The 26007-nt window shown below is 36.4% G+C and overlaps 1 protein-coding gene across 10 annotated transcripts in view; it reads left to right on the top strand.

Annotated features, from left to right (window-relative positions):
- The first annotated feature begins 782 nt into the window (after window positions 1–782).
- Window positions 783–26007, top strand: part of MEF2C (myocyte enhancer factor 2C) — a 154582-nt gene continuing 129357 nt past the window's right edge. For 4 of the 10 annotated variants that reach the window (XM_042943023.1, XM_042943116.1, XM_042943118.1 and 1 more), the window contains exon 1: window positions 7806–7894. The gene's annotated coding sequence lies outside the window, so the exon portion shown is untranslated. The other 6 variants (XM_042943079.1, XM_042943130.1, XM_042943058.1 and 3 more) reach the window with 3 other exon arrangements.

Below are 26007 nucleotides of genomic sequence, written 5' to 3'. Positions count from 1 at the left end.
TTCTTTTTTTTTAACCAGCATTCATTTAAAACTCTAGAGCAGCACATTCCAATAGAACTTTATGCAATGATGGCAATGTTCAACATCTCGCAGTCAAATAAGGTAGCCGCTAGCTGCCTGTGGCTACCGAGCACTTAAAATGTGGCCAGTATAACTGAGGGACTGAATTTTAAATTTTATGTAATTCTAATAAGCTTAAAGAGCCATAGGCGGCTAGCGGCTACCATATTGGTAGCAGCTTACAGCTTCAAGAGCATGACAATATAAACACTTCACACCTTTGATTTATTCAGCCGAGTACTTGACAATGCCTTTGGAGCATTGATCTTTCCACCACTCTTGCTGCCCTTGATACAGCTCCACAGGCAGATCAAAGGACAGCCGAGACATGTGCATTTCGTGATGGCATTTCTGCAAGAGTCCCCGGCACTGCTCTCACGTGCTAACAAATAAAGGGGACGGCAACGGAAAGGAAGTTTGGGGGGTTTCGTGTGTTTTCTCCCTAGACTCCCATTTGTCGTGTAGCTTGCGGCCTTTCCCTAGCCAAGACGCGCACAGACCGACGAGGCAGCTGAACTACCAGAGCCAGCAGTTGGCTGTTAGTTTTTTTTAAATAATCGTGTAGACCCTGAGAGATTGGGCTATAAAATCCAGCTCTGAGACCGCGTACTTTCCTATTGGTCCGTCAGGTGAAAATCCGGGCTGACTGGCGGGCCAAGGGCGGCGGCCGGACCCGCGCCTGCCGCGCTCCCTCTCCCCCAGGCGCGCACATCACTCAGAGCACTCGGGGCGGCCAGGGCCGCTGGACGCCGACCGCGTGCCACCGCTTTGTGCACCGTGCGTAGGTGGGTTTCCTGGGCGCCAGGCTCGGGACTCAGCCCCAGCTCTCCGGGGTCGTCTTTCTCCAACCTGGGGGAAATAGCCCCACGATCCCCAAACCAGATGAGCGCGGCAACTCCCCAACACCGCCACCGAGCGTTTCTAGGGCCCACCCACCACCGTGGCGCCCTCCTCCCATTCTCCACAGCCCACCACGCGGCCTCTCCGCCAAACCAGCAGCCGCCTTCCCCCGAGCCGTGACATCCCCCTCAAGACACAAGCCGGCACGCTCCCCGCCGAGACAGCCCGCCCCCGCTCCGCGCACCCAGGCCCACAGGCCCCCGGAGGGCCCGGAGCCCGCCTCCTCCTCGCCCGTGGCGCACGCACGTGGCGCACTCACCCCCTACTAGCTGCCTCGGAGCTCTAGAAACACTCCCGGGAGGGAGCCCCCGCCCCCTCGGCTCCGTCCGCTCGGAGGAAAGTGGGTGGGGGGAAGCGGAGACGGGCTGAGCTGGAGTAGGTAGGTCGGTCCGCTCCAGAGAAAAGTGGGTGGGGGGAAGCGGCGATGGGCAGAGAAAGGAGTATATAGGTGGAGAGCGGTGTTGGAGGGGACGACCGGCAATAATTGGATGGCGTTGCGGCTGTTGCGCCCCTGTGAACGCCCAGCCAGCGCGGATTCACTTTCCACACAAATCACCCGGAGGGATTGTTGCTGCCTGCAATCAATAACTCAGCGGAGTGAGCTGCTGAAACCAGAGGCGTCCTCTGTCTGGGTCTTTAAGGGGCCGTCCGAACTGAATTCCAGCCCTCTGCTTCCCAGACAAAGAAGGGGGCACCAAAACGCAAGACGAGATTTTTAACCCCCACCCCCACCCCGATCCTGGATAAAAATCTTTAAAAATTAAAGGGCGCACACACACACACACACACACACACACACACACACACACACATACCGAAGTATCTAGAAAAAATAGTTAAAGGGGGGAGTGTGACAATCCATTCTTTGAAGGTTTCTGTGATATTTCGAGAGATGGAATAGAATCAATGTTCCGATGAACATTTAACGATTTTGTAAGTGAAGGTAAAGTCCATTAAATTTAACCATGCATATGGATACTTTTTAATCTGCCACACATTTGCAAGGAAATGACTGATCTAGCCTTATTTGGGCATACTGTTCTAGGAAAAGGAAGAAATGTATCATAATTTGTAGTGGCATTGTTAAAAGCCTTAGCATAACTTTCGGACATTATTCCATGAAGATTGCATTTCTGTAAGACGAAAAGGCCCTGGGAGATGTGTATTATGATTCCCACTTAGCAGACTGTAAAACCAAGCAGAGCTGGGAGAAAGGGTATTCGGCAGGTCACCAGATACTCACTACCAGTCACTAAATTTAAATTAACTCACTGTGGGCCTGAGTCTTAAAAGACTAAACTCGGCTAACACCCCTAAAATAAAAGTAGCCAAAATTCATTTTTCCTTCACTGAAGGAATTTAAAAATAAAAATAAATCTTAAGGATGTCAACCCAAATATAGAGGCTTTATAAATCTTAATGAGTTTTCACTATGAAAAGTCTTCTTACTAATACAAATGGGTAAATGAATATCGACCATCGTGGTCTGATATGTCTCAAGGTTGGGAGGAGTAGACCCACTCTGAAGCCAAGGAGAAGTTCATTTGTGCGCTCTAAGTCATAGAAAGCTAGTTTCAAGCAGAGACTAGAACACAGGAGTATTTGTCTGCGCTCAGTATAGTCAAACTGCTGGGAAGGAAAAGGTATTATTGGTAATAGAATTCATAAAGGCGACTGAATCCACACCACTATTCCCAAAGTATTTAAAATTGGCCTTTAGGCGACATATACAATAAGCCCTTTCAGCAACTTCAGCTGCAACTTCATTATCCCAACTTGACAAATTTGGTTAGCTTGGGATATGATGGATTTGACTTTCTCCTTTGTAATTCTTAATCAGATACAAAATTAAAGGTACAAAAATAAAGATAAATATAGGCTCTTTAGATATGAGATAAAGGATATGATTAAACCTTGGCTTGGAATAACAAATCCTTTGCATATTGCAGATTCTCAATCACAAGCAGTCCATATGGTGTATACTGTGCATAGGCTAAAGCTGTACCTAAAGAATTTCTGAAATTTAGATATTTGGCACTATTTATGTTAAAGGCTATAAGTATTTTCACAATTAATGGTAGTTTTAATAATTTTGTGTTTAATATACATTCATGTGGTTTAAAATCAGAATTAACACTAATGTTACTTCAGATTAGAAGTTTTAGAAATACAGTTATTTGGATGTACTTTAATATCAACACTCTTAAAAAAGATTTTTTTTAATTATGTACCTTGTTGTACTTACACATTTTAAGGTGCCAAAGAAGAGTTGCAAACTGTGAAGTAACTTCTATGAAGAGATGAAGTAAAGAATGGAAGGCAAATGACTGTATGTGTATGTGGTGAGTGCTTAACATTTGTTATATCATTTACCACCAAGTTAATTCGTAAAGGTAAAATTGCCAGACTCTTGGCCATTAGGTATTTGTAATGTAGGCACCTATAAAGTGATAAAGAGTCATGTGACCATTGTATGCTTTACATTATAAGCAATAGCATGTCATTTTGTTTAAAGCTCACATGTCACCTTTCAGGGCCTACCTTTGCAAGTCTTTTTTACAATTAATCCATTTCAGGGGAAGTTATGTGTGTCATCTGTACTGTAGCTATAAAAAGATATAACATTTTTAATGCTATTGGAATTTGTATCTTACTACTTTTTATATTTTTCTGAACTTCTATGTTCAATTATGTTTGTGTTGAAAGCATTCTGGCTGAAGAACAAATACTACACAGTTGAATAATCTTGAGGGGTAGATTAATCTATAGCCTCTCTTCATCTTAGGGTGGGTTGCTGTGGCAACCGCCCCAGCTTACTTTAAAATAATTTTTTAAAGCTCACTTCAAGAGCTACACCCAGCGTGGGCCAAGCTTAAAAGCAGGCATACCCAGTGAACAGGGTTTTGGTAGACTGCTGATTTAATGTAGGGAAGTAGTAAAGAGAGGAGGGTGGAGTAAGATGGTACACAACCTTGAACAGAAATTAGAAATTAGCTTTCCTCAGATTCAAGACCTCAGGATTATGCTCTCTGGAACTTCTGTGGCATTTAATGAAATCGATTGCTAAACAATTCTTTTTTTGGGGGGAACGAGTTACTATATATTTACATATATAATAAAACACAATAGTGATTTCATGAAGGAAATATCCGATGATTAGGGAAAAAACCTTATTTAAGTAGTACATCAATCTCAGACATCATTTTATCTTAAATTATTTGTCACCTTTTATTTAACATGATAGGCCACTAGCATCCAATTGACTTACAAGGTATAAGAATTTTTTACTTATCAATCATAGAACTGGAATAGATCGAAGAATTCACTTAACTCACTTAATGAATAAGCAAATTGAAGCCCAGAAAGGACACACTCATTAGTTAGGCACAAATCTTGAACCAGAGAGTATAGGCCTCCTAACACCTAGCACAAGCTCCTCCCTACACCAAAAAAAAACCACTATGATACTAGCCAGGTACCATTAGGTGGCAAAGATCAGGGTGATTTTAGTAAAAAACAAACAAAAAACAAACAAAAAACCCGCAGAGTATTAAAGAAGAATACAAAGCACATTTTGGATTAACCACTTTATGGATTACCAATGAATAATTTTAAATCTCTGTGACTTTCTATTGTATATTTCTGCACAACCTCTTTTGTTCTGCTTCAACTATAAAGGCTCATGGGAAGGAAACTAATGCTAATATTAACTTAGGTCACACATAATTAAGAAGCTAAATCTGCTGAGGGGAATATCTTATATTTTAAAAGGCCAACTGTGATACATTCCAGATCCAAATTATTTCCAAATTATCCACAGTGAGGGGTTATACGTATTTTTCAATGCTTGTACTATCATTGATAATGATGGGTTTATTATAATGTTTATTATTAAATAATTTCTTAGGATGTTAAAAGGTAAAATAGTTTCTTTTTGAAGGAAAACCATCAAAATCTGAAGGGCACTGTGGTAAATACAAATAATCTATAATCCATCAAAAATAGTATGGTTGAAAGTCATGTATCACCTATGTCCATTTGCTCATGTAAAATAGGCTGGTGCAATTCATTGCATTAATTTCAGGCCTTATGAAAATACACTTAGATGTTCCTACAAATGTTTTGCTTTGTCAACGCATTTGTGAATCTGGAAAAAATTAAATTAATTTCATTTTTACCACCATATAGAGACATATCTCATTATTCAAAATGACTATGCCCTTTAAATTTTGGGATTCTTTTTTTAGAAATTGTACCTTAAATGAAAACCTGATATAGATTATCTCTGCCATATTATTAAAATGAATTCATGATAGTAGTATGAAAAACAAACAGGCAAATAAATATACTGTAGATACTAATCTGCAAGAAATAATACTATTTCAGATGGCTTTTGCTTTGTAACAGTATGCCATGCTTTCCTATAATAAAAGCAAGAGACTCATCTTAGCTGTGCTGATAGTCACAATGCTGATGAGCCAGAAGCCTGAAGATTGTTCAGATCTGGTTGTACTTGCCTGTAAAATCAGCCTTCTCCTTTCAAGTGAAGCCTTGGGGCAGACACCTGAGTGTTGAGCCTGCTCTTCTGAGAAAAGCTACTCACATCAAATAGCCCCTACAATGAAGCAGGAGGCTTTTTGAATCACACTGTCCTCATGCATTAAAATAGTCTAGAGGCATAGTGCAGAACTTAACAGGAAATGCAACTAGTCATTGGGTTAAACACATAGTGCTGAAAGGAATTTTTTAAAGTGAGGAATTATCTTTAATTAGTTACAGTATACTCCTATTGTCTACCTCTGTATGTTGTGTTATTTCCCCAATTTCTTTTCTTCCTTTCACATTAAAAAATTTTAATTTGGTTTAAACATTTTATATGATCTATATAGTTCTACTGGCATACAATCTTGTATTTTCATGGTTTGTGTACTAGTTGGTGTATTTTGATTTTTTGGGGTGTGGTGTAATTGGCTAGAAGGGAAGTGCCCAACCCCTAGTAGCCTTTCCTAAATCTTGAATATTAACCTTTTTTTTTCCTTTTTGTCTTTTTTTTTTTTTTTTTTGGTAAGGTCAAGTGTTTACTGTGCTTCAACCTTAACATAAGTATCTTCCTTATCAGTCTCTATTTCTGCTTCCTGTGCAGCTGAAACTCTTCAGGATAAGTGAAGTCATCAGCTATCGGGATAGGGAAGCCTAATGCATTTGGGAAGTTGGTTTGGTTTACATGCTAATGCTCTGGATAAAATCCAGTAAGGTGTGGAAGAGATAGAAGTAGGCGTTGGGAGGGGGGAAATCTCCGAGGAAGCCGCCGCCTCGGTAAATATTTCCAAACTGATTAGAAAGTTCATGGCCCCGCGATGAAGTCGAGATTTCAAATACTGGTAATTATTTTATTATTTGGTACATTACTAACACATGAGAAGTATTTCGGCACGCTTTTTAGCCCTCCAGCCTTTCAGGGCCGAAAACCGCCTATTCTGGGCGTGCAGGAAAAGCGCGCTGGAATCGAGTGCTGCAGACATCCTGGACGGTGGCTTCTACGCGTGAGTAACAGAGGAGCGCTCGGACCGGTGGAAGAAAGAAGTGGTTAACACGTCTCCAAACCGGGGAAAAGTCACGAGAGCAACTATTAGGGTCGCGCTCCTATTGGTCAGAGGAAAGATTCCGACTTTAGAAGGACTTTCCTGCTGGCTGGCTCGCAGAGTCCCCGGGGAGCGAGCGCGCGGCAGCCGGAGATGGTTCTCCGAGCGTTCTCAGCGGCAGCGTGGGGAGAGCGGGGAGCCGCCGCTCGCGATGTTGTCTTCATTTCGTGCAATAAAGAATTGTCATTAGGTTTGCGTATGGCATGTGCCATTACCCCACCGTAAAACTAAAATTAGCAAAATGTCAGGAATGGAAAGATTGATTCACCAAGATGCAATTATCATTTAAAAGTGCTTGATTGAGGTACTGATGTTCAGTGATTTATTCTGCATACCATATACATAATTAAAGTAGTGTAGTGGAGTAATTTATCAATCTAGTTGAGACTGGAGGGGTGAGGAGGGAACTGCTGTATGTTTGTTTTATTAAAATGCTCCGAGGTCTAGTCCCGCCCCCCTTTTGAGAGAGTGAAACTGATGATTTCTCTAGCTCGCGAGGAGAGAGTCAACGGTTTGGGATTGTGAGGGAGAGAGAGACGGAGAGGAAAAGGCAGCGCGAGGCAAAGGCAAGGGCAAGGACAAAATAAAGGGGAAAAAAGAAGCAAGAAGCACTTCTTAGGACGTGCTGCTTAGAACCCCAAGCCCGTCTGCTCCGTTTTCCCTGCCACCCCCGTCTCCCCTCCCAATATCCTTCCACCACTCCCCTCTGCGCCCCCCCCCCCCCCCGCCTTTTTTACGCGATGTTTCAAAGGCTGCGAGCGGCTCTCCTTTTCCCATTCGTCTTCTGTCACTTCCTTCCTGGACGCAGTTTTCTGGACGAGTCTGGTTACTTTTAATCCGGCCGGCTGCTGAGAGCTACTTTCTCCTCCTCCTCCTCTTCCTCCTCCTCCTCCTCTTCCTCCTTCTTTTCCTCCTCCTCTTCCTCCACCTCCTTCTCCTCCTCCTCCTCTTCCGAGCGGCCTCGGAACGCGCGAATGCGCGACCCCGCGCGCGCCTCCCCCGCGCGCGCTCCCCCCGCGCGCGCACACACTTCGTCTCCAGCTCTCTGCTCGCTCTGCTCGCAGTCACAGACACTTGAGCACACGCGTACACCCAGACATCTTCAGGCTGCTATTGGATTGACTTTGAAGGTTCTGTGTGGGTCGCCGTGGCTGCATGTTTGAATCAGGTGGAGAAACACTTCAAGGCTGGACGAAGTAAAGATTATTGTTTTTTTTTTTTTTTTTTCTCTCTCTCTCTCTCTTAAGAAAGGAAAATATCCCAAGGACTAATCTGATCGGGGCTTCCTTCATGTAAGTACCCCTGACATTTCTCGAGGAAATAGAAATAGCCTGGGTATTGTCTCTCAAATCTGCATCAGTATATTCCACGGCACTGAGTCTGTTCCTCTTTGAAGGCTGAAGTTGAGGCTTGTTGTGCATTCTCTTTTTTAGATTATGTGATTTCCTTGTCTGTTGCTAAAAGTAACTTTTTAGATAGTCTTATCCGTTTGCCATCAGTTATTGAAATCACTCCTGACTCGTTCTTGTCACACCAGTGTGTTTAAAGTTTCATGAAGTTAGTTCACGTCATTAGCATGTTTGATATGGTGGAGCGTGTGGAGCCTGGTGGATTTTAATATTTCACAGAATGTTCTGTGACCTTGAAGTACATACCTTAAGATTTAGCCGCTAGTTTACTGTGGAAAGATGCTCCTGTGAGTCCCCCCAAAGACTCTGATTTGCTTTGGGTTATGCTTCTGAGCCACTAATTCTTGGGATTAGTTTCAGCTAAAGCATGGCTGTCTGTCAGAGTATACCTTTGTGCATCTCCTTCTCTTACCAAAGTGCTGGCTTAATAGAGGGCTTCTCAGTTGGTGTGGACAAAAAGTAATACCCTGGCCATGGTAGTCTATACATTTCATAATTTGTATTGGGGTTTCAAGTATATGCATTGCTGTTTAGGTCAAGCCAAATGCATTGCTATTTAAAAAAGAAACAAGGTTAAGTCACTTTAATTGCCTTCTGTCTGGACTTTGGATGAAAGTTACCAAACTCAGTGATAAAGTTTGGCACAAAGGCAGTATATATGTAGGCATAACACATTGTTTATTGTCTTATTAAATACTATGCAAGGATTTAAATTTAATACTAATGTTATCTTCTTACCAGAATACGGCTATTAATTCTTAAAGGAAATTTTACATCTGAAACATTTCTGACTATTCTAGGTCCAGTGGGTACCACGTTTTGGAAAAAGCTCTTTTCTTCACATTGTAGGAATGTGTGTCTTTTGTATAAAATACCTTTATATGTAAATGCTGACAGTATAATAGGTAGAATCAGGCTCTCTGCCAGTTCTTTAACTGGTCCTCAGTAGAGAATTGCTTTGACATAAAGTGCATTTTACTATTGTGAATCTGATACTAACTCTAATAGTCACTGTCTTGTGAAATGGTTAGTGACTGCATATATTTTCTAAGTGCTGTAAAGGGAACTCCAGCCACCTCATTATACCAGTCAAAAAAAAGTGACCAGCCTCTTTTTCACTGGCACCTTGCAGTGGAATTGTGGTTGCAGAGTAAAGATGTTTATGTAGGGTATAATAACTCCAATCCCTAGAGACTTGGAAGGACATGGAAATGTGACCACCTGTGAACCCCGCTTAACCTCTGTATTGTATACTAAGTTTAGCTTTAAATAGATTAAAAATCTCCATTTCTCCAATTTGAAAGTAAAACATCGTATTTAATTTTTAAAATAATACCAGTTTGGGCTAGTCTTTGAAAATGTTCAGCATATACCAATAAGACACAAGCAGTATTTTTGTTTTTCCATCAGTTTCAATTAAATATAATGCAATTAATAAACCATATTGTTGTCTCCCAGTGTATGCATAAAATTATTAAGTTAAAAGAAGTAGTTATAAAGCAAGGGGATTCAGAAATTGACAGGTAAAATGAGATATGCCTATCTAATATACTATCTCAAGAGGAAAAATATCTTTAAATCAAAAATCTCAATCTATTTGTAGGAAAGTACATTTGGCTGTATAGCAGACTACAAACTCAATTCTGAAAGTTTTCATCAAAGCACACTTTAAACTCAATATTTAAAATATGGGTTCCCCAGTCACGTTAAGGAGACAATAGTTGTCAGTTATCTTTAAGTTTTACTAAACTTTATAAAAATCTATTGTTATTTGCTACTGTAGTTCACAAAGCTTTGGCATATATGTGACATATTTTCCAGACTTCTTACTAAAGACAGTATTTTCCTTCACTCATTAATTATGCTATTTACATTCTGATTGCTGTGTATCACATCAAAGACAATATTAAAGACCTAACTTTTAATAAATATTCATTTGTTTCTTTTGTTTAAATAAGAAATAAATACCTTATAATAAAAAGTCAATTTTCCACCTTTTGTGAACTGTTCATACTTTAAAAGTATGCAATCACATATAATGTTAACTTTTCAGACCAGGAACACATAACATTAAATACATGAAATTTAAATAACAAGGACTCTACTGTACCTTGCCTCTTTTTATATATATATATATATATATATATATATATATATATATATAACTCAATTTTTTAAATTTGGTGGAAATGGTTTATTCCAATAGTGAAAAAGACTGTCTAATGATTCAAAGTTGAATCCTGAAAAAGCATCATGTTTTATATTTTTCAGATTTCTGTGTATTTCTTCCCTGGCCCTCACTCTTACACCGAATCAATAAATTGAATAACACTACAACCATATCTTTGTAATAAATGACCTATTGTATTCAATTTATATTATAAAAAGCTGAGCTAAATAACTCCTTGGCATATGTTAACATTATATTTCAAAACTTTCTTCTGTTTATTGTAGTATGTTTCGTGGTTTTATTTCCCAACACTACGTGCGGTATATTTTGAGTCTATGAAATCTCAGAAAGTGACAAAAATAGGGAAATATCTGTGCAGAAACACTTGTGCTACATAATAACAAAAAAAATAGTTATTAAACAGAGAACCCTGGCTTCAGGGACAACATGGGAGAATTTCATGTGTAATTAGGGGTTACAGAGTGGACTTTAAAGAGATTATTGCTAAAGTTCTACTTGTTTCTAAAGCACATCCTCAGAGAACACACCAGGCAGATTAATATCTAAAATTTATAAAAATGCACATATTCATTTTATGACTATAGTGATTGCCTGGACACAATGAAAATATTTAATCACTGATGTTCACTCTGTGTGCTGCCTGTGGAAGGATAGGTGATTAAGATCCCCGACCTCAGCACTGTACCTTAATCTCATGGGCGCGTGGACTGCCCTGCACTCAGTAAAGCCTGACTGTTCACCGAGATCTGTCATCTTTAGGAAATCAAACCAGATTACAGAGGCGATTCACAAAACCAGGAGCAACAACAGAATCTGTGCACCTTACAAAAGGCGGATTACGCAGTTCACATGTTATTTTGATAGGTCAAAGATAAAAGCTGATTGTTGAGGAATAGCAAGACACTCCAATTTCCAATGATTGCTAGATAAGTATACCACAACCCTGTTGCTTCACCATTATGAACAACGATTCAAACAATAGAAAACTCAGTTTTCAAATGACAGGCTTCCAGTGGTGAAATAAGAGAAAACATCCTTCACTTATATACCTTCATTGCTTAAATTTTAAGTTCCCTCACTTCTTTATGAACAGACATCAAGTTGTGGCTGCTTATGTGAAGCAGTTATCATAAGACTTAATTGCAGTAGACATTTTCAGAGGCGTTGTAGAGAGCACAAAACAGAATTTGCCAGAAATAAAACATACACTCATGGTATTGAATAACTGAGCAGAAAATGCATAGTAGTCAATAGCCACTATGTTATTCTGTTACCAAATATATTCCTCATAAAAATGTGTAATTACATAGTTATGAATCAATACATTTGAAATATATCTTGATAGGTGTTTATTGGTCAAATTACATGTATTTCATGAATGTTATATACAGATTATTCTTTACAACAAAATATGATGTTTTGAGAGTTTATTTCAGAGAATAAAGTTTTGGTTTACATAATAACATTTTGAAAACCCCAACTTCTTACCATCCACTCTACAGTAATTTCTTGCTTCTTTAAAAATTGAAGTCCTTTTTTACCCAACTGATGCCTCCTAGTGTTTCACACAATAAAACACTAATGAGTCACCCATAAATGTAAACATTGCATTTTCATTGCCTACATTTTCTGTGATACATAAAATTAATATTTATGTGTTTAATTTTCTGTGCATTATTATAAGATAGGAAGTTCTATTGAATGAGATGTTTCATCTGAGTGGATTTGTGGCACACACTTGCAGCTTTTCTTTTACCATAACAATATCTTACTAAGTTTTAATAAGTTTATTATCTTCAGTTCCAGTTTATATATTCACTGTTTATATTCACTCTTATTCCAAGTGAAAAACATAGGCAGAATAGCAAAGCTTCCATTTTCTAGGCCTGGAAACTGGGTAGCTGAGTTTATCGGGGAATGCCTGGTGAACAGATTGCAAAGGGACTGACCATTTTATTTAAACATGAAATACTTGAAAAGATATAAAATTTTGCCTACTTGTGTCTTTATACTTGCAAATTTCTATGTGCAATGGAATAAAGAAAAAGAGCGTTTAGAAAAAATAAAAGTAAAGATAAATGCACAGATTTTCCACAAATACGGAGTATATCACTTTATTAGAAAATAACCAAAAAACGTGCCTGGGGAGTGTAGTATTCTACATAATAGAAGGAAGACTTGTTAGAACATAACTTCTCATGATCAGCAGATTGTCTTAATGAGGTCGAAGTTAGTGGATACCAACTTTGGTGTGAGTTTTCTGTCATTATGATGAGTACAGACTTTTGATACTCTTACACTCCTGAGATTTCCAACAGCTTTCTGATTGTACTCACTAAGATGAATACATTAGTTTCTGAATATTTTTTCTTTAAAATATTTATGAAAGGGAGGGGGCATTCCCCAAATGGGTCTAAAATTCAAAGGATACACTCAAAAACCTGTAACATTTATGGGCCTCTTCCTGAGTTGTCATACAACATACATGTGCACAAAAACATTGGCAGATTTCTTCCCCTGACACTTACAAGTGTTTTGAGCATCCAGATGTAGATACTAGAGTGAACATAGTTCATTTCTGTTACCTATGTATGTGTCATTAGTTCTTGTGATTCAAAACACATAGCATTTTAACAATATTTGACTCTCATTTAAGATTTTCTAATTTGGTCAATAATACAGTGCTATTACAATTCTGTGCATGTTGGACACATTTCAAAGAATGTAAGGGGGTGTGTTCCTTTCGTTTAAGGAAGCAAACATGTAGAAAGGGGTGGACTTTTCCCACAAGAGCCAGACTTCTTCCCTTGGAGAATTGAAGCAAATATGCAGTGTGTAAGTGAATAACAGCATGAGAAAGAAAATAATTTCTAATGGTTTGCTATAGTTACTGAGCAAAGAAACTGTCAGATTTTTTTAAAGCAGTTCTTATTGATAAACCTTTCTCACACTGAATGCTGAAAAAAGGCTATGAAAGTTTTGTAATTTTAACATTAAATAACTTCTGTAAAGTGCACTAGAATCAATTTTGCTCAAAACAAGAATTCAGTAGTACCTATTGCACAGATATATTGAGGCATAAAGAAATAACGGGAGCTAGAAGTACCTACCCCTCTCAAGAACAAGTAGTTAACATCAGAGTTCTTATGTTAGTTGTTTTTGTCTGCGTAAGAAAAATAATTAAAATTCTACAACAAAGAATACTATTGTAAAAATAAGAGATAATATCTCTTATTTCTTTGATATTATTTTAACATTAACTGCAAAAAGAGAAGTCATGTTACTATTAAGCATGGAAATTATATACCCTTTATATAAATTCGTGTTTTCGTTTCAGATGATAATATCAATAACATTCATTTGTCATCACCATAATGCATTTTTTGTACGATGTCACATTGACATCATATTACTGAAGTTAAATCTCTGTACTTATTTTTACAATATAGCCAATGTAAACAAAATTCAAAGTACACATGAAGAGAATCTTTTGAGGACATTATAAAGAAAATTGGTGATATTACAAGCAATAAAAACAGTAAACCTATTACAGGCAGATTTTTGCAGGAATCATTACTCTTTAATAATGCAGACGTTATAGAAACTTTATTAATTCTTAATGCGGTAAATTTTAAATGAATGGAGCAATGTTGTTCATCCTGCAAGTGGTCGCGATTCATGTAGAATGACAGTGCAAATCTTCTCGTAATGATTTAAATGAAGTACCTTAAACTTGTTTTTAGAGAAGCTGTAGAAACTGATCTCGGAGGCAGTCCCTGGTGAGAACCTGCTTTTTCCAAAAAACATCCTGAGCGTAGTCTGGTTTTCCTCTTGTATCTTGTTGTCATAGATAAGATGTACATGAAGAATTCATAAAAATTGTTCTCAGATACTATGGATCTCTAGCATACCGGATTTAAAAAGCGATGGATATGGTCTCATTCTATCACTAAGAAGTGTTTTTTTAAAACAGCTAACAACTACCTCTCTTTTTTTTCCCACACATCTGTGATTCTTTTAGCAAGTTACAATGATAGCAAGAGAATGCATCTTTCTCCGAACCCCAAAGATAGGCAGCTTGGGCTTAGATATGCTTATTTATCTGCAAAATTAGAAAGTCGACTTACTAATGTAAATAAGTAGGGACAAACAGGAAAATTAGTCTACTCTTTAATGGAGTAAACATGACTTTTTAGCCTCCTAATTAATTGTTGACCATGCATAAGGTGTGCAACCAAGGTTTATTATGGAAGGCTGGTATTATTGCTTAATGTAACATGAAGCATTGGGATTTCTTTAAAGTAATTTTGAAGATGTGATTATTTAGCAGAAATATTCACCAGAGCATTTTATTTTTAGAAATCATGGTCACACAAGGAAGCCTTTATAGGACCGACTACCTAATTGCAGTAAAAAATCTCTTTAATGAATGAACACACACTCACACACACACACATACACACACACACACAGGGAGAAGAACACAAATTTTAAGAAAATAATGGCCCTATATTTTTCAATTATTTTGCCACATTCTTTATATCTGAACAGAATGTATGTCTAAGCAGATGTTTTAGGTTATATCCTTCATGTAGGTGAGTCTGTAAATGTACCATTTAACTTAAATGGCTTTGTGGGAAGGTAGTTTGAGGAGTTTAAAAAGGAAAAAAAAAAACCTCCAGTTACTATAGTTTCAGCTCTTTCTTTTTAAAAACAGTAATTACACTCAGGATAAGGAAAGAAAAATAAACTCTTTTAATTCTTTGTAACATCCCCAGTTTCTGAGGCAGAGCCCTGGTGTATTTTTATTTCTGAATATGCAGGCAGGTACTGGCAGCAGAGATACAAAATGAAAACTTCCTGGCTACAGACCAGATACAGTGAACAGTGCCACATCATAAACTTCCCCTCTTCTGTCTCGGAGTGATTTCAGCCCGAAGTAATGTCCTTTTTTCCCCTTGCGTAGGCTAAGGAGCAGAGGGCCTTCTTCCTGGGCAATCGCTTTGGGAAAGGAAAAGCATAATGTTTCCCCTCTTTAACTTGAAAATTCTGCCTCTTAAATCACTAAGACATTAACTGCAAAGTGGATTCAGTATGTTTCCTTTTTCTTCCCATATAACAGTTTAGAATGCACAAAACAATAGGTGTAAGATAGAAAATGAGACCTCTTCCCCAATCCCCTCTTGCAGCACATGCAGGCCCAGTCAGATATCTGTATTTTTTTGTTTTGCAGAGAAAAATATAATGGTTTCTTTTCAGTAAGGCCTGTGCATTATATTCCAGATATGTTAGGTCATTTTGTGATGCAAATTAATGTTGAGTGGTTTTTTTGTACTTATCTCGGGAAATAGCAATGTTCTGCCACAATACATGGCACTACAGTAATTTTTATTGATAAACACTCACGCTTTTAATGATTACTAGGTCAAAATACAAAGTACAAAGAGAGAAAATACGGGCTTTAGTTTTCAGATTTGGTTTATGTCCTTCATTTGAAAAGTACAGTGTAAGTAATGTGCTTATTACCATACAACATAAATCAACCCCCAAATATCTGCATGAATATTCTCTGCATTTGAAACTTCAGTCTGAAAACTCATACTTCTCCTTGTAAAAATAAACAGTCGTTAAAACCAGTCTTTAATCCTGGCTACGTTTTCAACCAATACCAATGTGATTTAAAAAAATCTTATTAAAAAATCATTTCTAACAGCCATGGCTCCTTTCAGTTAGTAGCCTAATTCTCATTTGTGTAAAGTAGACAAATTATTGCCAGAACACATCCCTAAAACTAGCCTCCTCTTGTAGAAATGTATTAAGTGGGAGTCTTCAGCAGAAAATGTAACCATGTAAGAAAAAATTTTTCCAACTTTATTTTTAAACTAAATTATTAATTTAACAGTATACAAATAGTGCATAAATGTTAGTTTGGTCATTAAGCCACTTAACGAATTATTAATTGACTATATAACATTTACCAAGTCAGACCAACAGTTAAATGTAGTTTAATTTTATTTCTCTTTAAAGTAAAATAGATAAGAGATCATTTTAATTATCTTTAAATACCTAGAAACTATTTTTCTGTAGCTGCAAGTGTTTCCTTAAAAAGTAGCAAAAAATTATCTTAAAATGTAAAAAGTAGTTCATAAGAGCATGATGACAATGACCTATTCTTGCCAAAGGTGTTATGAGCAAAGGTCCTGTACCTGGCACACTTTCAAGGCCCCTTGGCAAGGGGAAAAGATGTTAAACTTTTTTTTGCTTATAGTAATATACATAGGAGTCAGTAATTTTCTGACATTTATTTCTTACAGAATTAGGCATTCTATTTAAAAATCCACTTTCAGTCCAATTTAGGACATGGTATGAGACTTCTTTATCTCCTTAGAATTATCCCGGACCATAGGTTAATTTGAATCATCACCACTTGATAAATATTGTTAGACACACGGTAAAGTTTCAGTTGTTTAATATGTGTACTGAATAAAATTTTTTAAATAGAAAATGAATTATTTTGCTCTTTAAATAATAAAACTATGCCTGATTAAAACATGAATCTCTTGAAGGTAATTTTCTGATCAAAAATTTTTAAAATTTTAAACTGCCAACCAATAAATTACCAAGTACTTTGTTAAGATATCTGATTTCTATTCACATTTGAAGAGCCTCATTAAGTTTTGGGTGGCCTTTAAGTAAAGGTTCGATGGTTCAGAAAGTAGGTCTTTTCACCCTTCTTCTGTAACAGCTAAAATGTTAAAAAGTTATAAATCCAGTCCTAATTCCATCAAGATAGTCTAAGTGAAGACTAACAACCTGGCTATTTTTTTTAAGTGTGTCCATTTAATCATTTCTAGTATTTATCAAAAGACTACTCAGGGTCTTGTATAGGTTATGGGTGAAGGAAAAAAAATTTGACTATCTTTTTCTTTTCTTTCACATTTGAGTTTTTCTCCCCTTACATAAACCAAAAAGAAATCTATGACATTAATATATTTGCAAAGGGCTGGGCAAGGTACTCAGTCCCATTGTTTATTTTCCTACAGCCCTTTGGTTGAAATGAATGGTCAGTGTCCCCTTTAGGACTGTTCAATCTTTCTTGAGTTAGTGTGAGCTCTATGTGATTTTTTTTTTCCTTCTCTCATTTCATAGCTGAAAAACTTAAAGAATTCTTGACTTCACCCTTTTTTCCTTCAGTTTTTTTTTTTTTGAATCCTCTCCTGAGTTCCCTTCTTACTTCAAAACATTTGGTATTGTAATAAAGTATACTTTCAACTGAATTTGACTATACATGTGAGATCGTAGAATGTCTTCTTACACTTGAGAGATTGATGTGGTTCATCAAGCCCAATGCCGTGTCATGAAAGAGCTCTAGACACTGATCTTGAAACAGTGAAGGCCACAGAATGGTATCTTTGTAAGGAACCACCGACAGACTTAGAGCCAAAGGATGGTGTATCCACAGCAAAAACGCACAGCATTGAAGTCTCAGGATGTGGTACGGTTATCGAACTAGTTGAACCAAATTATGGCCTTCCTCATATTTGTGATGTGTTGGGCCAAAACCCTAAGATGTGAGTGTGTGTGTAAAGGGAGGGGTAGATGGAGGAGAGCAGAGAGAGTGAGAGACAAAAAGCATGGGAGAGTGAGGATGAACGCAGGAGAAAGAGAATATCGATTCTCTTGATTTTCAAGCCTAAAAAGTTTGAAGACCCAGTACCATATTCATATCATTTGTTTAATTTTACACATATGAGCTCTTAGGTAAACGGGTCCTTAAGCAATAGAGAGTAATGGTTAAGAGAAACAACCAAACTGAGTTAAAAATCCAGCCTCCCATTTACTTGTTAGTGGCTTTAGGCAGGTTATTTAACCACTAAAAATCCTCATTTGCAGCGTCTGTAAAATGGGGATAATAATACCACCCACTTCTTAGAGTTGTAAGAATTAAACAGGATGTTACATATAAAAGCACAATGTTAGCGATCAGTAATTAGTGAATTATCATAGCACTACACTATATTTTAATCATCTTATTTTCCTCCCAATGATGAGCACTTAGAAATGCTTAATGGGATCATTATTTTGAACTTTTTTTTTTTCAAGAATACTTTCATACCACTATAATTGGGTCACTTTCAGGGCAAAGCACATTCCAGTGCTTTGTTAGGTCAATGCTAATAATGACTGCTAAGAACAATATACTTTTTCTCCAAGAAATTCAGAACCCTTCACACATCACAGATATTTATGTTCAATAAATACCATATTATTTTTAGAACCAGAAATGGGATCAAAGAAACAAAATAATTCATCTGTGAGTTTTAAGTCACTTATTGAAAGTTCTGAATTCCAGATAGATCATGGCTTAGTTTTGATAGAAGTTCAGTTTGGAGGAAGTGTTTGTTAGGTGGTTTTAACTGAAAAGATGCTCTTACCAAGAATTCTAAACTTTTTTTTTCTTAGCATTATTAGTATTATCCACTTTTGGAGGATACATTAGTATTCTTTATTTTTTTTATTAACCATTTTTGATTGCATGTGGAGATAGAATTAATTTATGAAGGTCATTTTACTCATCTTTCTATTCCTTCACAGTGACTCTTGCCTATGATAGGTGTTCTGTAGACATTTGTTGAGTAAATTAATGAATTGTCTTTATTTGTAAAAACAAAATGCGTTCTTTATCTGAATAGTTAAAAAATTTTAAGTAAATGATATTCCTATCATGCTTTTTTGTTCCAGATTTAAGGGATCATTTATTTTAATTACAGTTTGTCAACTTTGAGATGATGAACAAATGAACTCTTCGTAATTTGGGTAATTTTCTACATGTGAGAAGAAATATAAAGTAGTACAGAAATGCAGAATTTTACCTGAGGATTACACCTTTTGATAACACAAGTAAACAGATTTTGGTTGGATGTGGATGAAAATGGAAATGTTTCTGGTCTCAGAGTCTGTCTACCACCTTTTTGTTTAGCTTTTGTATTCACTTAATTTCTCAAAGAAATTCATATTTTGGATGACAGGTAATGTCGATGAGGCCTGCCCACTTAGGGAGCCTGTGGAGTTGCAACCACTTGGAATTATTTTCACGCTCTTGAATAATTCCCCTCTAGTGTGCACCTTGCATTTCAGCTTTCTTTTCTAGCCCTGTTATAATGTAGGGCTAAAGAAGGCTCAGTGCAAGGAATACTTACAGAGTGGACTTCCCTATGGTAAAACAGCATGGACAGCTCCCAACACTGCAATCAAGGATGCCTCTAAAAGCTTTAATTTAAAAATAATAATAATAATAATAAGTCTGCATGAAGATGATGGAGCCCTCTAAGGCACATGGGCTTAGAGAATTATTCCCATCTGCAACCCCCTCCCCCTGCTTAGTAGCCCTTTCCAGGGTTATGATTACTGGAAAATGGCTGTTAATCACCAGATTTTTTTTTTTTTGACTGCAGCTGCTTCAGTCAGACTACTAATCTATTAACTTCGTCTCCAGTTTAAAATGTGCATTGTATACTGTATAGAATAAATTTTCATTGTAATCAGACCATCCAGGAGAACTTCCTGATATGATTTATAGAAGCACATTTGTTTTTATGGATGGACCTCTAGTGCCATTGAACCGACTGTTTAAACAATACCGTGGTTGGTCAGCATAAAATAAAATATTATAGCACTAGTGAGTATCAGCAGCATTTACAGTAGTCACATTTGCAGAAATTTGAATTGTGGCATCTCTAGCACTTGGCAGTGTAATTCCCACATAATTCAAAACTTAACCTAGATATTTAAAATTTGACTTCAACCTGAAAGTGTTTTTAGAAGTTTAACATTCTTGTACCAGACTGTGGTAGAGTGGTTTGGCCTCTTTTTCTACCCTAATGCTTATTACATTTGCCATAATTTGAAGAAATAATCTAAAACCTGAGTCAATATTTAGTGCTAAAAAAGGACAAAACAGCTCTAACATACAAAAGACCCTTTCAAAACACATTCTTCTATGTAAAATTGACAAGCTACAAGAGGTGGTTGGATGAAGTTCATCATGTTGGAAAGAATGTTTCAATTAAAGTTGAGCACTTTCTCTTCCAGGTCTTTTTTTCTCCGTTTTTTATTTGCTGTGCCAAGGTATCCATGTGCGTTTTTCCACTGTCATCTGGCTCATTCCCAGCAGATGCACACAATCTGTTCTGCTGTCACTAACAGGGTTCGGTTTATGAAAAGAATGTGTCAGAACATGCCACTATAGTCACTTTTACAGGTTTTTTTTAAGAGTAACTGAGAATATATGCATTGCCCTAGTTTTATTGTACTCAGCCTTTAAGAGATTTCTAAGAAACTTTTATGATACTCATAGACCTTAAAAGCTTTCTTCCAAACATATTTTGATCACGTATTTACTTTTTCTTAAAAATAAAATTTCTAAAGTTCAGAAACATCTTTAATGATGAACTGAATGTATGGTATTTAAATAAAGAGTAGATTTTTTTGGAATGTGTAAAATAAAACAAATATTTTTACAAAAAATCAAATTTCCAATTACCAAATTTATTTCATAAATTATTACATACGTACCTTATACTAAAAGCAAACCTACTTCCCTACTCTAATCAAGCTTTATTTTAACAATATTGTGATACATTATTTAGGGTATGGTCATAAATACCAATTATTTGACTCGATAGATAATCCTGGTTTTCATAAGTCTTTGAAATCATTAAATTATACCAAAGGAGTTAAACTATCAAATAATTCTTATTCTGTACAGAGACACATTAAACTGTAGTATCTCAATATAATGTGACATTTTTGTTTCGTAGATGTTCACATCATTCTAAAAGCATGGTAGGTAAATATTTCCAAACTTAATTTTTATTTATTAAGGTGTCTCTATTCCTATTAATGATTCTAAATAAAAATTCAGTTTTTTATTGTCTTCATTGAAAGCCATCTCTCTGCTTTTATGCAAATAAAAAAAATTCTGAGCAATGGAAACCTGCATTCATTCCTGATATAAAGAGCTTAGTAAGTTAGCAGAATTTGAAATTTTAGGTATATATGTGTAGTAAGTACATATTGCATATATATGTACATGCAGGTACATAATGGATACATTTACTTTTTGTATACAGATCATGGTATTTAAATATCTCCCAGAATAATATTTTAAAAATGAACTTAAATGATAGTTTTAGATTTTTTAAATAATTTTTGATATGAAAAGCAAATCAAAGTTCAGGAGAATTAAACATTTTTTAATCAAAGTTATAATTCACTTGAGCTACAGATCAAAATACAGAAGCTATATTAATGAATGATCACTTATACAAATTAAGCATTAATCATACGTATTTATATAGGAAAACTAGTTCTTAGATTTCTGCATAAAGAAAATTTATGAAATACATTTTAAGGCATAATTTCTGTCAGAAAATCTTCTGAGTATGAAACTGATACATTGTCACATGGACAACTCAAGCAATATAAATTAAGAGACTTTTTTGCAAACACTTTACACATTTAGCAAGAAAATAATTTACTTGGAACTCATTGGCTCTCGTCACATCCTCTTGATTAATTGCTAAATAAATTGTCTTTCTAGAGTTGTATTAAATGATTGTTATAGAAAATTTTCATAAACCTAAAGAAAGAAGAATCTTTGTTCATTATATTTCAAATATAGCGATGTATACATATGTATCATAAGTTGATTTTGTAATGTTTTTGAAATGTGAACAGGGCACCCATATTTGAGATGAGCGATAAAGGACAGTTCTGCAGTTCCTGCCAACGTTTTAATTTATCCATGACTTTATGTGTCAGATAACTTTACTTTTTACCTAGTCTAGGTACTTGAATGGTTTTGTTTTGGTAATTCTGAATATTTGCCCTTGGGATAAAAATGCTACTTGACCCCAAGAATCACAGGTGGTGAACTAAAAGAATGTTTGGTCAATTCCCATGGGATGTCAGAGCCTCTTCTCTTCCCAGAGCCATCAGCAGTGGGGCTAGGGAAGAACTGCTGTTGTGTATTAAAAAATGGTAGACTTGGCCTTGCTGATAACTATCTACTGGTATTAGGAAAAAAGTCAACAGTGATTAGAAAACGACCAGAATCTTTTCTTTTGCTACAATTTGATTGTATGTAAGATTTTTTTGAAACAAAACTCCATGGGCAAACTTAATTCTACTCATCCTGAATGACTAATCTTTAAAATCCTCTGTTTATCGCTCAAAGTGTAAATATAATCCTGAATTTCATTAGGAATGAAAAAAACTTGCTCCTCTTAGTGAGAGTCACAGAACTTAAAGACTATTTGGAAATACTGTTTGCCTTGTGAAATACTTTAAAATACCAGATCTTCTAAAAAGGTAGGCTCTTTTACTTAATGATGACTTATAAAGAAATCTGGGGTGCCTGGCTGCTCAGTCAATAGAGCATGTGACTCTTGTTCTCAGGGTTGTGGGTTCTAGCCCCACCTTGGGTGTAGAGATTACTTAAAAATAAAATCTTAAAAAAGAAAAACGAAAAAAAAACAAAAACAAAAGAACCTGATTTTTTCCCTAATTTTATTTTTAAAAATTAAGAGAAAAAATGGTTTTGAAACTTAAAATTTCCCTAGTTCTCTAGGACATGATCTATGGGGCCAATTTATCTCAACAAAATTTTTTTTTCTTAATTTTACCAGTTGCCTCAATTTCTGACATGGGTGCGACCCTCCTTTGTGGTTGGGAGGTAATGCTTTCTTTGCATTTGCTTAGTCATAGGTCTTTTTGGAGCAAAGACAGATTATTTTTGTGAAGTTGTCCCCAAAATATGTATTATTCATAGACTAAGAAACCCATCAAAGAGTTTCACTGCACGGGTAATGATAGGTTGGACTGCAGTGACCAGAAGGCTCTCCACTCTGCTTTCTTTAGGGAATTTAAAGACAGTTGTATCTTTTTTCCATCTGCATCAACATATGTTGACCAGTTGGTTTTCAATTCCTGCTGGCTTGGTGGTTGGAAGTAAGACTGATCTTCTATAAATATAATTGATACTTTCAACTATGACTTAGGAATTCCACTTTTAGCCACATCACTACTAAAGGTATCACTAATAATTCTAATAACTTTTATGATACGTGTAAAAAGCTGTATTATTAATTTTAAAGTAATATTAATGACAACTATTTGTAGGGAGTAACGATCACGGCTAACATGTTTTCAGAGTTTATTGTATATTTGGGCACTGTGCTAAGGGTTTGAGGCTTTAGATACATTAACTCATTTATGAGATAGGCGCTGTTACTATCCTCGTTTTATAGATGAAGAAACTAAGGCAAAAACAAACAAACAAACAAAAAACCGAAAAACTACGCAGCTTGCCTCAAGTTACCACTTTGTTAATGGCAGAGCTAGAACCTCCCCCATATAGTCAGCCTCCAGAGTCCACTCTTTTACCTACTAAGCCAAAATGTCACATACATGATCTCAGCAGTTAGATAAGAAAAAGAAAATGACTCAACTATGGAAAGCTAATTTTGCATGGCATCTTGGGGGAAAGGTTTCAGTAATCCTAGAATGAAATGTTCATAAACAATGTTTATATGACATGTTAGTACTGTTTTTAAAAAGAAGTGAATTAATTATCGGTCTGTGGTATAGTTTTGTATTGTTAACCTGGAGGAGAAAAAAAAATGTACTTTATCAACCATTTGATAGATCTTCTTTTGACAAACATTGTCTTATTCCTGTTTGTGAAAATCTATTTTTCCAGTTACAATAATAGTTTTCAATTGTAATGTGGATATCTAATTTCACGTTATCAACCTCCAGTTTGCTTCTCACTTTTTAAGCTGTTTTAATTTTTAATCTTTACTTTCAGGAACCATAGTAATTTGTATAGTTTTAATTTAAGAATGTGAGGTGTATGACAGAATCTATAAATGGATTTTAAATGGATTTTAGGAGTTATCCAGCTAATTAGTACAGATAGGTATTTTGGAGAATGTGAATTAAAGCACATCTTTTAATTTCTTCTTTGTAGTTAAAAAAGAGAACAAAAAACAAAATCAGAGATAGATGTAAAATAAATACTGACAAGCTAGAACAACTTGCATTATATTCAAAAACTAAGAAATGTTATACCAAGCTTATTTATGTAATGCACGGCTTTGAGTTTTGACAATATTTTTGTGTTCAGTAAAAGGCATTTTGAAAAAGGTAAAGGGATCACTTTTACAATTTTTACTATGAAGAATGGTACTAACTTTTTTTAAACAGTTTTCTTATTTTTTTTTTTCATAAAAGCATTACCATGCTCTTGACTAGATGTGAGGACACAGAGGCTGTTCAGAGGTCAAACTAGATTCACATTTCTGAATTACCAAACGTATATGCTTTAGACTTCAAAATGAATAGCTACCATAGTTTTACAGGCATAGATTCCTTGCCAAATTTCCAGTGCATTTTAGTAACTACATTTGGTACTGCTTTATTTCACTGTTAAAGAGAATCAAATGCTTATTTGGAGTACAGTATAAACCAGTACAAACACCAAAATAACCTGTGTTTTCTGTATTTAAAATGCTTTCATTAGCAATGTGACTTGAAGATTTGGGAATTAGGTGTGTAATTTGGAATTAATTGGTTACAGTGATACATAGCCTTCATGTCATTTTATGGTGCCCGCTGATAAGGGGAGGTTTGCGTGCTTTATGCAATATTAAGTGCCACTGGTAACGCTCAGTGTTCATTCCTGCCTTACTAATGAAACCACCGAGGCTAGTTATGCCTACTTCCTAATGTTATTTTGACTACAGTTGTTTGAATTCCCTCTTTGGAACCTTCTAACTGTAAAGCACACTCTTAAGACTTCATGAAACACCAGATTTATATTTAGTATCCATTTGAGTTCTAAATATACAGGAAACAAGTATTCGCTATAAAGGCCTGCATTACCCAAACACTGAGGAGGAAGTCATAGCTGTTGGCTAATTCTATAAAAGATAATTACATAAGGTTGTTAGCAATATTTCCGCAAGAAGATTGTGATATAACTAATATTGCATTTCAAAAGCCTTTAATTTTTTTTTTGATCAACCAAGGACTAATATCAACTAATAATTTCTTACAAACAGAATCCATTCAAAAACTGAGATAGTTTGGGTATAGTTAAGTGACAGAGTCATGGTGTAAAATATTGGTTGTCCCTTGTACAGTTAGTTTAGAACAGTAGTTCTCAATCCTCTGAGCTTTTGAGATTTTTTTTAATGTTTTTAATGTTTATTTTTGAGAGAGAGAGAGAGACAGAGAGAGAGAGAGAGAGCGCGCATGAGTGGGGGAGGGTCAGAGAGAGAGGAAGACACAGAAACTGAAGCAGGCTCCATGGTCCAGGCTGTCAGCACAGAGCCCAACATGGGGCTCGAACCCACAAACCGTGAGATCATGACCCAAGCCGAAGTTGGGCACCTAACCGACTGAGCCACCCAGGCGCCCCGAGAAGATGTTTTTGTAAATACTGATGCCTGGGTCCCACCTCCAGGTTTGGATTACGTTGGGATGCTGTTTGGTCATTGCTGTTTTTCAGAACTGCCAGTGATTTTATTTTTTGTTATTTTTTTATTTTTTAAGTTTATTTACTTTGAGAGAGAAAGAGAATGAGTGAGGGAGGGAGAGGCAGGCAGAGAAGAAGAGAGAGAGAGAGAATCTGACTGCACTGCCAACTCAGAGCCCAACTCCGGGCTTGAACCAACGAACCATAAGATCATGACCTGAGCTGAAACCGAGAGTCGGACACTTAACTGTCTGTGCCACCCAG

The sequence above is a fragment of the Panthera leo genome, chromosome A1, assembly GCF_018350215.1.
Source record: "Panthera leo isolate Ple1 chromosome A1, P.leo_Ple1_pat1.1, whole genome shotgun sequence".
NCBI classification, from domain to species: domain Eukaryota; kingdom Metazoa; phylum Chordata; class Mammalia; order Carnivora; family Felidae; genus Panthera; species Panthera leo.
The sequence above is the reverse complement of the archived record's forward strand: the minus strand, read 5'-3'. Positions and strand labels throughout refer to the sequence as shown.